We start from the raw sequence: 14539 nt of genomic DNA on the forward strand, positions 1-14539 counted from the left end.
GAGGTGCAGCTTCAGTCACTACTCAGGCTGTAACCACACATCGGCAATGACTGACAGCCAGCTCAGTACTGATGCACTGCAAAGTTGTCTGTCAGTCAGTGCCAGGGTGGGGTTAAAGCCTTTGCTGTTTTAAAACCAATTAAGCTGCAAATTAAACCCTTAATACCAGCATTTTGTAAAAGCACTAAAACATTTGTGGCACTTACATAGGAGTCAGAGTTTTTTTCAAAAAGGTAATCGAAGGGGGTGATGATAGTTGGACCCCCCACTGTTCTAATATTTTTTTGAATTAAACATAAAGCTTTATTTAAGAATTGTAAGAGCAGTCTTTAGAGTCATACATTGCACATTTTACATCATATAATAAAATTTCCCATACAAATAAATGGCAGGCAAATTTTAAGAACATACAAAAATATCTTATTTGAAGAAAGACTTGGTACATTTCCTGTTATGATCTGCTACAAGAACTAAGGAAAGATAGGAAAACTGTCCCTACAATAGGACTAAGCTGATTCTCTACGATGCAGCGGGCAACCTGTTCCTTGTGAACAGACCCGCCTTCGTCCTCAGCTAGTCTGAACGCAGACCTATAGATATAAGGGAGGGGTCCCTAAAAGTACTAAGGACTGGGACAAAATTGGACACCTCCTAGCAGAAGTTGTAGCGGAGCAAAAAGACAAACAGACAAAATACTTAGAGGTCCAATGACCAAGCAAACTATAGAGATAGGTACAAAGCACCTGGCTAGAATAAGAGTCAAAGTAACACTGAAGTCCAGCAAAGCCAGAAGGACAGAGCTGGAATAAATAGGCAGCAGGTCACGTGACCACAAAATAGAAAAAAACTAACAGGAGGGTTATAACATTTACCCCACCATTCTAGTATTAATGACCCCACTATAATTGCCTACAAGGACAAGGGATTCAGCATGTGGAAATCAAACAAAAGTACATATAATTATATATAATTCTTGTATTTGTGAAAGTGTGCAATTACCCATAGTCCATAAAACCCTACAATTCTAATTGTAGGGAACCAAAAGTGAAAATCATGAAACGATATTGAATGGTCTTATCACATGCACAATGTTTCTAGAAGCTACTGTGATAGCGTTCATACTTATCTTTGCCAGTTGATTGAAATGTGTGCCTACTTGTCATTTGCTTTAACTAATGTTTTTGTTGACTTCATGGTAGCAATTTTGTAATCCAACCAAATAAAAGTATAAAACCATATAATGCTTGACAATATAGATATAGAAGAATGGATCGGCATGCTGCCTCCCAATTAAACATTTGATTGAAGCTTCAAAAAGATGTGGGTTCCGATCCAGTCCACAGCCTTTATGAGTGCAGTTTTGACTGATTATTGCACATATGACTTGACACATTCTGAGAATCTTGCACATCTATTTTGCATTCAAGACCATCTTCCAACTTCCACAGGGAAGTAATTAAAGATTGAAGAGGTGAGAATATTGCTGTAAAATATTACCATGGCTTCTTGAAGCACAGTTTAAGATGTAATAATCAATTCCAGATTACCATTTTCTTTATATAGAGCCCCCAAAAGAGTAAAAGTTAATTGAACTAAAAATGGTTTTGAGTCACCATTGAGCTACCTTTCAGTAATCAAGGTAGAAAACTCTGATCTACCATATTTTTTGGACTATAAGAAGCACTGGACCATAAGATGCACCACAAATTTAGAAGAGGAAAATAAAATTTCAATGTGAAAATGGGGGTCCATCGTATGGTCCGAATGTAGCTTAACGGGGGTGTGGCGGCAGTGGAGCGGGGTTACAATAGTCAGGGTCATCGATGCAGGAAGCCAGCAGCGCTAGGAGTAGGGTGATGCTGCGGGCCCTAGGCTGGGAGAAGGGGGTGTCCTGGCGGTGCGAGGCAGGAGCCATTGATCTCCCAAAGGTGTACTTCAGGAAAATGTCTGAGGCAGGAGCAGAGTCCCAGCTCCGCATATTGATCTCCTGGCAGTGGGCTTCAGGAAAATGGCCGCCGGAGGAGGCGCATGTGCAGATTGAGATCTCGGCTTGTCCTGTAACCCCGCTCCACTACTGCCCTCCACCCCCGGTAAGCTACATTTGGACTATAAGACGCACCCCCATTTTCCTCCCAAATTTGGGGGAAAAAGTGCTTCTTGTAGTTTGAAAAATACGTTATATACAATATCACAAACCTCGGCAAGTCCCTAAGTAAATTCTTAGTTTAGGCACCTAATGAAAAAAAGGGATTACTTAATTATTAAGCACTAGTGTTGAGCGAGTATGTTCTGTCCGAGTATGCTCGGGCCGAGCTCCGAGTATTTATAGCTGCTCGGTGATATGGTTAAATCACTCCCATGTGCATGATTTGCAACTGTTTGACAGCTTTATTACATGTGAGGAATGTGTAAGAAATAGACATTCCTCACATGTAATAAAACTGTCAAACAGTTGCAAATCATGCACACGGGAGCGATTCAACCATATCACCGAGCAGCTATAAATACTCGGAGCTCAGCCCGAGCATAGTCGGCGAAAGGGTTAATAGAACATACTCGCTCAACACTATTAAGCACCATATCATTCCATAATAGCACACTATATAATAAGGGGAGAACATATGGGAGCCTTAACATTCTGGGAGATTTAGACCATCAAGTCAAATATATTTCCGATCCACACCTACCTCTTCATGTGATGGTAGTTCAAGATACTAGTTTTAAACTAGAGTAAATTAATGGAAATTTGGAGCTGGGATAGTTGAGTCACATACTGTAATATTTTTTATGTATTCCCAAATCATTCATCTGCCCCCGACTAAATAGACTATAGTGGAATATCCTTTTAAACGTCTATAATTTACACAATTTGAACAGAGTTTAATTCTAAATTAATGCAGAGTGTGAAACAGCAAAAATCCAAGTCAGAACAGACAGTTTATTTTGTCAGAAAGGTTTGCGAAATGGGCAGTGGGGCCACTGAGTCAGTCATTTCTGTAATTTTTATGCCTTATATATTTCATTTTAAATTTCCTGTTTCATGGTTCTTTTTTATATCATTCCCTTTGTATTTTCAATATGCCGAAATATATAAACTGGGCAATATAATTCAAAAATCACTTGGATACATACATTTGTAATGTTTATTTATAATATATACATATTTTGCCTCAATTGTATGGCAAACCAGTATGAATGATTAACTCTATGTAGTTTTTTATGTATAACATATATACATAACAGCAGACAGCGGGTAATCAACTCTTCATTTAAACACTATAAAGATGGCTGAATAGTGTCCTTGTAGCTTTTCCTCCAAGCTCCACTACAGCATTGTCTTCTACCCTACACAAAAATGAATGAAATCATGAATAAGTAATTAAAAATGAGAATACATGTTAAAAAAAGAGTAAATATGAATCAAGACATGTTTCAGCTAAAGCTGAGTTTGAACACTTTGCAGTTTGGAGTGAATTATTTCCGTTTTCTAGTAAAATCATAAAGTAATATTTAAAGTAAGTTTTGTCTGCTGAATGTCCTAATGAGTAGTATAGATTATTAGCATTTGAATTGAAAGTTCTTGGATGTTGTCAGATTAATACCCATCGTTTAGGATTCTACAGTTCAATTTAGGGATCCTGTCTGGACCTCTTGCCCTATCAAATTGCCTCCAGGATGATTTAGAGCCAAAATCCAGCAATAAAATCATGCACTTCATGTACTATACAGTAATATGTCCGCAAAAAGAACTTTTAAACTTTTATTGTCATCACTCACACATGCAGATTATGGCTCTAAATCATTTAGTGGAGTTTGTGTGTCTGTAGAACCTGGGAGGTTCTAAAGATGAGTGGATTGTTTGAGATTGAAATTTGCCAAATTTTCCCGCAATTATATTCATGCTAATTGCATAATTAAAAACCTTCCAATTGCCTGGAAAATATTTGCAGAACACTGTGACTTGGAGTCAATTGAATATGTTTCGAGCTCTGTATTATAAATACAGCTTTTTTAATGGCTGCAACCTATCTGCTTGGTATAGCTGGATGGTAACTAGAGGTATGGGGAGGACTGTGCCATGCTTGACACCATTAACCCGCTAACTAAGAGTGAATTGCCTTTTTGCCAATTATCCTGAATTAAATTGCAGAGTATTCCAATTCAGGTGGAACAGTGGATTTCAAGAAGTTCGACTTCGGTTCAATTCTTTGCGGATTGATCCACTCAAGTCTAGCAGGTTCCCTTTAAAATGTGCAGTATAAGGTTTTTTTATATACAGTTGCATTAAAAATCACTTTTCAGTACAGTTGAGGAAAATGCATAGTTTGTATACTGACCAAACACATTAAAAAGGACACTGTTTTGGTAAAGCCTTTGCTGATATAAGTCTATGGGTACTTTAAAAACTCTTTGTTGTTACTTCATATTAAAAGTGAGGTTACAGGCAAAGACAAAAAATGAAATACATGTGCTTGCGCTTTTAATATGACATAATATGGAAGAGTTTTTACCATATTTGGAGCATCTCAGTAAATTTTTTACCCTCAATACGAATGTGTGAAATGCTTTCACAACGGCTGAGCACCTCCTCATGGAATAAAGTAGCGCAACCTGATCTCAGAGAACATAATCTTCATTGGATAATAGAAGTCAATGGGATAAAAGGTAGTGCCAAGTCTTTTATGTTTTGTTTTGTGTCTATGGGCACATGAGATGTATATTTTGGGAGAATTTCCTGGCAAATACGGTAAATGTTGATCCCAAATGTGCTGTGAACCTAGCCTCATTTGCATTACCGCCAGTCTTATTGTATCCCCTACTGTTATTTTGTACTCTCTTTTCAGTTTTGTACTTTGTAGTTGTCTTAAGGAACAACATTGGGAAATGTTTTTTTTTTTTCCATTTTGTAAAATGTATGGCATGCCACAATATGTTACAAAAATTCAAAATAAATGATAGAAAGAAATGATATAGTTAAATACTTATTCTACTTACATTTTTGAAAAGCAGTAGCGCTACAGGCCACAAATGACTGGTAGACATCATCCAAAAGTAAGAAATGCTGAAAATTGGACAAATATTAAAAAAGTTAACATTCATTGTTCTATATGTATAATGTATCAACATTTTAATATTTCCAATGATGAGTGAAAGACTTGCAAAGTAATACCAGCTCCACAAAGTAAATCTATAGCTGTTTTTAACTTATATGTTAAAACCACTAGAACGTCTGCTGCAGTACAGCAGAGAAAAGCAGAACAGAACACATTTTCTAGTAGTCACATAAGTCTATCTATACTTTATCTATAGTGCAACCTCCGCTACACTGTCACACAGTGCCAATTCTCCTACTTCTATTTCCTTAAAGCAAATATATTTTTCCAGCACAAACAATTATAGTGAAGCCTATGAGAAATGAAGAAATGAAGAAACTTCAGAATTGATTTGCTTTTAAAATTCTGCTCTGTTTCTGAGCTGTCATGTATGATCATGTGACATCCTGCTCCTTCTTTCTACTGTCAATTCAAAGCACATAGAGCAGAGGTTTCCTGTTTGTACTTTGAATGGAAAATAGCCTGTCAGATAAAGAGTAACCATCATTTTAATTTTTATTTAATAAATCAATAATACACATGAAAATAAGCAACTTTGTAATATATCTTATCACAGAGATCTGCTTCATTCTCCACCGAGACTGATCAGTCATACTCAAAATTCTCCATTCATTGGTCAAATCTGTATTCAGTCAAGACATATTTTCCCATTACTGAGATAGGAAAAACATTAGCTACGCATAAGATTCTATTTAGAGGGGAGGGGGAGGAGATAGAGACAGAACTCTTCCCTCCCCTGCCACCCTCCTGTCTACATAGAATCTTATGAGTGGCAACTGTAATCTCCTATCTCAGTAATGTAAAAATCTGTCTTCGCTGAATACAGATTTTACCCATGAATTGAGAATTTTGAATATGAGTAATCCATCCAAGAGGAGAAAGAACAGATTTCTCTGATGAGATATATTACAAAGATTCTTTTTTTCATTTGTACTATTGATTTATGAAGGAAAAATTAAAACGACTGTTACTCTATAAGCACAGGCCTGCATTCAAGAGCAAACACCTCTCAGAGAAGTGTGCTCTGAACAAAGGTGTTATGGAAGACACAAACAATGATCCTCAGACTGTTGTGCATGACTGGGAACGTATACAGGTATGGCGGGAGATAAGAAGCAACAGAAGTCGAATGCAAGCTTCATAGAAAATAATATAAACTATAAATTTTGGGCAGTGATTTATTATTTTGAGACTATATACAAGTCTCAGGATGGTGCTTTGTAGTTGGAGCAACTGTGCACTGAGGGTGTAAATGATCAGAATGTGAACTCTTGCTAATATTGCCACTATTATAAAACATTTACAAGAATATTAAAACTAGAGGCTTATTAGCAAAATCAATAAAGCCGGCCATACACATTAGATGGCTGTAGGCCGAACAATGTTTCTGCCGATTGTTGTCCGAGAGCCATCTCAGCCGACTCTCCTGTACACAGAAGCACCCCTTCAGTGGGTGGCTTATCTCTGGGAGAACAATGCATTTGGAAGAACAAAATTAGACATGCCCGATAGACATCCTTGCTGATGATCGGGTGGCCAGTCCACTAATGCACATTAGACTGTCAACCGAACCTATCGATTTTGATGGGTTTGGCAGAAATTAGCCTAAAGAGTATTTAGGCCTTAAATTAGACAATAGGAGACACGACTGATTTATTTGTAGTGAGTACAATACCTATTGTTATGTTAGCACTCTTTTCAAGCAAATCACAGCCATTCAATGGGTGCACAAGAATGTAGCATATTGCATTGCAGTGTAGATGTATATATGTTTTATCATAGCATTCCTAACAGATAATGTAAGTTGCAAATTAGCTTCAAATTCTAGAAAAATAAAGTACCTTATTTCCTCAATTTTAAAGTTGTGCTCAGTTAGATACAGTATCTGCCTTTGTAAAGAGTACTCATTATTTAGCCAATAGATGTAAGCTATGCCTGCAAGCCATGAAATAGAAAACGGATTAGTTTGTGCCTAGATTAAAGTCTGTTCTAGATGTAAGGATGATACAAATCAGCACAGGATTTATTGACACTGCTCACACCAATGTAAGTTAATTATTTTTCTACGTGTAATTAAAAAGACCATCAGGACATTTCTTAGGTAAATTATCAAGCACTGATGTATTTTCAATAAATGTAAACTTTCACAACACTGAAAAAACCTCAGATAGGGTAAACACTTTTTCAGATTTATATTAAAATTGTTAAAGGGAACCTGTCACCAGAAAAAAACGCTATTAACCTGCAGATATGGGATTACTCTGCAGGTTAATAGCGTTATTAACCTGCTCGGTGCCTGCACTTAGCTGAAGGCTGCAGGGAGAAAATGAACTTTATTCCCCCACGACAGCGTTCCGGTTTTCAGTCACAGGGGGCGGTACCGCCGTGGGTTCAGTCACCGCTCTGAGCACACACTGACACTGGCTCTGTATTGGGGCCGGCTGTCAGTCAGTGCCGGGGTGTGGTTATAGCCGCCTTTGTATACTTAAAGCGGTGACTGAACCCACTCTGACATTGCCCCCCTGAAACTGGAACGCTGCTCAGGGGAATAAAATAAATTTTCTCCTCGCAGCATACAGCAGTGCAGGTGCCAGGCAAGTTAATATCACTATTAACCTGAAGATTAACGCCATATCTGCAGGTTAATAGTGTTTTTTCTGCTAACAGGTTCCCTTTAAATTAATTTGCAAATGTTAAACCAGAAGTAAACTAAATACACGACTTAAAAGAAGAATTATTCAGATAGGTCAGTACAACAGAGCATGTTTGTATTAGACACAGTCAGTAGAGGCACGTCACCCCAGTTGTAGTATATAATTTCCATAACTTCTTAAATATCTGTCTTATTTTACTGTTACTAGATCACACACCTATTCTAAAAGGTAAAACCATTTTAGTAGCGCTGATCCTTTACCCTTTAAAGGTAATGTGTCCCTTTTTTTTTTTTTAACAAATAGTATGTTTAATAATATTATATTTAAAATACTTAAAACATGAATTCTTTCTTAATTTTATATAGCCAGGTCCAGGGGCATAACTAGCGTCAAAGATATATAAGTAGCTGTGGGGTCCATAATACAGGAGATGGGGAGCTGTGGGGGTCATCATACTTTATACCTGGAACTGGGGGAGCCATCATTTTACATATAAGGGGCTGTGGGGGTCATAATATAGTGTATAAGAGGCTATAAGAATAGGAACAAGACCTTGGCTATATTGCTACCTGTGTGGGGCTGGAAATCAGTGGAAGCGTGAACTGTGTCAGTCAGGCATCCCTCTACCCCAATGCACGTTTCGTGAATCCATCCTCAGCTCCACACAGGTAGAAATATGGCCAATGTCTTGTTCCTATTCCTGAATACATAATTATCTCACATTGGGTATTGGCATTCTTTCAATTCTATTTGCTGCTACCATGCACGGACACTTTTTTTGTACTATGCTTAATTTCATCTGCTGCTACTAGGAGGGCCCTTGTATTACATGGAGATTTTAATGTTTATTTATATACTCCTGTTCTGGCACCTTACAGCTGAACTTGCTGCTAGTATGCACTGACACTTTATCCATGGTATATAATTTTTTGTTCTTTTGCTGTTATAGTTAGCGACCTATTAATGCAACACCAAGTTTGTATTTTCTAGTTTCTGGAGATTTAATATTATCATTGCTGTTCTGGGTTGTGGTGCTTGTAGCTATTCGTGGTTGAACTGTGTACTTTATACACTAGGAATCTACGTATATTTATAAATAATTGAGATATTTGTCAGTCGGGCTGGTCCCTCACATGAGAGGCACCTAATTTTTAATTGTGTGTTATATTCTTACTGATATTTGTGATCAATAAAATTTATTTTCTAAGAGTACTTTGGTTGTTACATTGCCTATCTACTCCCCTAGATTAGGATATGTAGAGGCTTCTCTTGGTTTTCAATCTACTTTCTATTGCACACTATTATTTTTAGAGGCCCCCTCTATCTGGCACAGTGTCTTTCTTTGATAGTAATGACATGATATTTGAAGTATTGGGGTTACTGATCCATGCCGAAAGAGCAGGCAGGATGGGGAGGTTGTGCAGGTTAGGAAAAGATGGTGACGGTGCTGGAAATGTGAAAAGTCAAATGTGTCTTTATTGTTGACTCTTCAGATGTGTCCTGGCTGAAAGAAGCTGTCACGTCGGTCTGGACCAGTTGAAAAATACGAGAAAAGTGAGCGACTGCATCAGAAAGAAAGTCAGCAGTAAGTCACTATGCTGTATATGATTCTTTATCAGCGACTGTATTAACTCACTAATGTGCAAAATGTACAGACTGTGGGGGAGCCAAGTATCATATTTTTGGAGTCCAGCGATGCGAGCTAAGTTCCACTGATCCTCTGCCAGCAGGACCCCTCACCTCACTGATCCACCCTCGCTGCTCTGCAGGTCCTCAATGCTGTGTTAGTCCTTGCTGCTTCTCCACACACGCCGCTCCTTGCTGCTTCGTTCTGCTCCTGGGAAGGTCAATGTGACATGTACATGTTTGAGTAAGAGTGACGTCACTGACAAAATGACGCTGAACTATAATTCCAACATTATTTTCCCTCAAAAGAGGAGAGGAAGAGTGATATTGGCAGTTACTGCAAACATTTTCAGATATCTTAAAGGGGTTTTCCCACAAACAAAAGTTCATTTTAATCAATAGTTATTTGAATAATAAGAAGTTCCACAATTGAATGTATTTAAATAAAATGTTCCTGTGCTGAGATAATCCTATAAATGTTCCCCTCTGTAATGGCTGTGTCTGACCGTACAGGAACATGGTCTGATCATACTACATCTCCTGGGCAGGGGAGGAAGCAAAAGACTATACAGACATTACAGCAAGGGATCACAGCTGATTCTTTCTTTGAAGTAAAAGATTGTTTAAAAACAGGCAGAGAAATGTTATACCTCACACAAAGAATCAGCTGTGATCTCATGTTGTAATTAGAGATGAGCGTTGTTCGACTCGAACTGTTCGCCAATCTCAAATTCGAGCTGTTTTGGGCAGTGTTCGAGCCGTTCGGCGAACACGAACGATTTGAAAAAAATTCGGCAGTTCGAGGTTATGTTCAATAACTGTTCGTGCACCAAAATCATAACTGGATTTTTTCTCAGTAATGATGAAAATTAATGTTAATACGCAGTTTGAGTGTACAGCGGGGCGGGGGGAGGGGCAGGGGATGGATCTCTGCAGGAATAATGAAGATCTCCATTTTTTTTGCTCTTTCCCGCATTTACAGTGGGGAGGTGCAATCTGTCAGCCTATCAGCAGCGCACACACGGAGCGAAGTGCTTTTTTTCACACAAGCAAGGGCATGTGTCATTTGCAGTGGATGTCACATATCCTTGCCCTATAAGACCCAGCCATTTTCCCCGTCGCCACCATTTTCTCACTGCTGCAGCTGCGTGTTAGACGGCACCGCTGTTGCTGTGTGCGCTATACCTTCTTAATTTCAAGCCAATTTTCGCACAAATCTACAGATAGCTTGGGAGTAGGGAATAGTTGTGATTGCAGTCCTTTTAAGGACTAGGTTACAGCATTTCCTATGACTTTTATCAGGCAGGTCTGTGCTCCTAAATAGATAGGTTGGGAGTAAAGACTAATTGTAATTGCAGTCCTTTTCAGGACTAAGTTACATCAGTTCCTATCAGTTTTTGCCAGGCAGGTCTGTGCCAGTGCTGTGCAAGTTTTTTTCACAGCATTTGGTTAAATCTAGCAAAGCTAATCCTTTTAGGCCTATTGCAGAGTGTGTTAGTCAGTGGAGTAGCCTATCTGTGTTGCAAGCTACACCACCTGTGTATAGAATACCAATTTTTTTACTGCACCTTGTGAAGTAAAACCTTTTCGGCATAGCATCATTCTATTAGTCCATCTATACTGACCTCCATCAGGTTGCAAATTGAATATAATTTTTTTCTGCATCTAGCTCTGAAAAAATATTTGGCCTTCTAGCAGTGTGTGGGACTTGTTCTATTAGTCCATCTATACTGACCTCCATCAGGTTGCAAATTGAATATAATTTTTTTCTACATCTAGCTCTGAAAAAATATTTGGGCTTCTAGCAGTGTGTGGGACTTGTTCTATTAGTCCATCTATACTGACCTCCATCATGTTGCAAACTGAATATAATTTTTTTCTGCATCTAGCTCTGAAAAAATATTTGGCCTTCTAGCAGTGTGTGGGACTTATTCTATTAGTCCATCTATACTGACCTCCATCAGGTTGCAAATTGAATATAATTTTTTTCTGCATCTAGCTCTGAAAAAATATTTGGGCTTCTAGCAGTGTGTGGGACTTGTTCTATTAGTCCATCTATACTGACCTCCATCAGGTTGCAAACTGAATATAATTTTTTTCTGCATCTACCTCTGAAAACATATTTGGGCTTTTAGCTGTGTGTGGGACTTGTTCTATTAGTCCATCTATACTGACCTCCATCAGGTTGCAAATTGAATATAATATTTTTCTGCATCTAGCTCTGAAAAAATATTTGGCCTTGCAAACAGTGTGTGGGACTTGTTCTATTAGTCCATCTATACTGACCTCCATCAGGTTGCAAACTGAATATAATTATTTTCTGCATCTACCTCTGAAAAATTGCAAATTGTTCTATTAGTCCATCTATACTGACCTCCATCAGGTTGCAAATTGAATATAATTTTTTTCTGCATCTAGCTCTGAAAAAATATTTGGGCTTCTAGCTGTGTATGGGACTTGTTCTATTAGTCCATCTATACTGACCTCCATCAGGTTGCAAACTGAATATAATTTTTTTCTGCATCTAACCCAGACAATAGTTTTGGCCTAATACCACAGTTTGGCCACTCAGCTCTGCTCGGTTCCCATCCATTGTTTTTTTGTGCAAACAGCTCCAGAGTTGTGAATTAGTAACCACCAAAATGAGTGGAAAAAGGCCTGCTGCTGGTGGAAAGGAGAATAGGCGTGTTGCGAAGGGGAAAAAAGGTTGTGTCCGTGGAGTAGGTGTTAAAGCAACAGTAACATCTGCAGAAGAAAGACCATCTTCCAGCAAAACTAAAATGTCTACTTCTTTTAGCGGACAATGTGATAAGATCCCTTTATTACAGCCACGCCAATCGCTACAAATTCCAGATGAGGCACAAAAACAGCAGGTGCTTCAACAGATATCAAGTGCTCCTTTAAGTGGGCTCTCCTCCACATCAACTTCAACATCACAAATACTCCAGTCCTCAGAGGTGTCACCCCAATCGCACTTGCTTCCTCACAGCTCCCAAATCTCCAGCTGCCCGTCTGAGTATGAGGTAGAACAGATGGTTGAGTCTGCAGACCTGTTTACTCATACTATAGCCTGGGAATCAGAGGTCGGCTCCAGCGCTTCTGTGAATCCAGACGAGGAAATGATCTACACTGATGCCCAGAATCTTTATGAGACAGATCCAGGACCAGACGCAGAATGTTCTGACCATAATGTAGACCCTCATTCCAAAACAGTTACTCCTGTTGGTGGAGACAATGAGGAAGACGATGATGAGACTCAAATACCTGATTGGAGCGACAACTTTAGTTTTTTGTCAGGGCAGGAACAGGTTGGCTCTGAGGACGACGGGTGTGATAACACACAGGGTGATGATGATGAGGTTGGAGATCCCACTTACTGTCAACCCACAGTCAGCCAAGAGATGAGGTCAGCAGAGGAGGTGGAGGAGGATGCTAGTGACGACCAGGTCAGGTTGCGCCTTCCCGGACAGAGATGTAGTACTCGAAGCACCTCAACAACTGCATCCTCAAACACAACTCTGCCTCTGACCACAAGTCGTGGTGGCTCTTCAGGTCGCATGGGTGCTAAGCCTTGCATAGCCTGGGCATTTTTTCAGATCGATAAAGATGACTCAAATCGTGTTATCTGTAACATTTGTCAGAAAAAGCTAAGTAGAGGCCAAAAAATACATAGTTTGAGTACTTCATGCATGAACCGGCACATGGACATGAAGCATAAGTTGCAGTGGGAAGCTCACTGTGCTACAATGCGGCCTAGCCGGCCGGGCCAACCGACGTCTGCCACATCTTGTGCATCCGCAGCCTCTTCATCCTCTGTGACTGGGGGGACAGCAGTCACACCTGTTTTGGGACGCAGACCTGCCACCTCTTTACCCGCAACAGCCAGCGTGATTGGCAGGTCATCATTTTCTTTGGAGGTGGTAACACCAGCTGGTGTTCAGCGCTGTCCGACATCGATAGCACCACATTTGGATCAAGGCAACCTAACATGTCCGCCTGCATCTTCCTCACAGACCGGCAGTTTGCTGGGGACACCCTTCTCAACCCCGTCTATGCACAACAGCCAGCCCTCAGTCCCTCAGATGTGGACAAGTAAAAGACCATTTCCTCCTAGCCATGAGAAAGCTAAGAGGTTGAATTTCACCATCTGCAAGCTCTTGGCTACAGAAATGATGCCTTTCCGCCTGGTGGACACAGAGGATTTTCGAGACCTTATGTCCGTCGCAGTGCCCCAGTACCAGATGCCCAGTCGGCACTACTTCTCAAAGAACGGTGTGCCTGCGCTCCACCAGCATGTCGCACACAACATCACCGCTTCTTTGAGAAACTCTGTGTGTGACAGGGTGCATTTCACCACAGACACTTGGACGAGTAGGCATGGACAGGGGCGTTACATGTCGCTGACTGGGCACTGGGTGACTATGGTGACAGCAGGACAAGGGACTGCTGTTCAAGTCTTGCCGTCCCCACGAGTTGTGCGTCAATCCTCTTTATGTCAAAGTTCCTCCACTGCTTCTGCCTCCTCAACCTCCTCTCGGTCCTCCACCTGCACCCAAAGCCTGTCTGGTCATGCCACAAGCTTTCTAACTGCGCAGAAGGGATCTTGCCCACCTCGTTACTATGCTGGCAGCAGGGCTCAACGTCATCAGGCGGTTTTTACTTTGAAATGTCTGGGAAATGTGAGTCACACAGCTGAGGAGTTGTGGTCAGCTCTGGAGAACCAATTTCATGAATGGTTGTCTCCACTGGACCTGAAACCAGGGAAGGCCGTGTGCGACAATGCTGCAAACCTGGGTGCGGCCCTTCGCCGGGGCAATGTCACACACGTGCCTTGTATGGCTCACGTGTTGAACCTGGTTGTCCAGCAATTTTTAGCCCACTATCCCGGACTAGATGGCCTTCTGCAGAGGGCACGGTCGCTGTGTGCTCACTTCCGCCATTCGCATCCCGCAGCTCAGCGATTTACATCTCTACAGAAGTCGTTGGGCCTGTCACTTCACCGGCTAAAATGCGATGTGCCTACCCGGTGGAATTCAACTCTGCACATGTTGCAGCGACTGTGGCAGCACCGACAAGCCCTGGTGCAATACATTCTGATGTATAGCCTGGGCCAACGAGATCCAGAGGTGGGGCAAATCACGCTGG

At 40.5% G+C, this 14539-nt stretch overlaps 1 protein-coding gene across 1 annotated transcript in view; it reads right to left on the bottom strand.

Annotated features, from left to right (window-relative positions):
* Positions 1 to 7000: 7000 nt before the first annotated feature.
* KHDRBS2 (KH RNA binding domain containing, signal transduction associated 2) overlaps positions 7001 to 14539 on the bottom strand; it is a 600196-nt gene continuing 592657 nt past the window's right edge. The window contains exons 14-15 of the mRNA XM_073675481.1: positions 9509 to 9605; positions 7001 to 7049 (exon numbers count right to left, since the gene is read on the bottom strand). The gene's annotated coding sequence lies outside the window, so the exon portion shown is untranslated. The remainder of the gene's footprint in view (positions 7050 to 9508; positions 9606 to 14539) is intronic.

This window comes from Phyllobates terribilis, unplaced genomic scaffold (assembly GCF_046119375.1).
Source record: "Phyllobates terribilis strain yellow unplaced genomic scaffold, ASM4611937v1 Scaffold_3__8_contigs__length_932513732, whole genome shotgun sequence".
In the NCBI taxonomy this organism is placed as follows: domain Eukaryota; kingdom Metazoa; phylum Chordata; class Amphibia; order Anura; family Dendrobatidae; genus Phyllobates; species Phyllobates terribilis.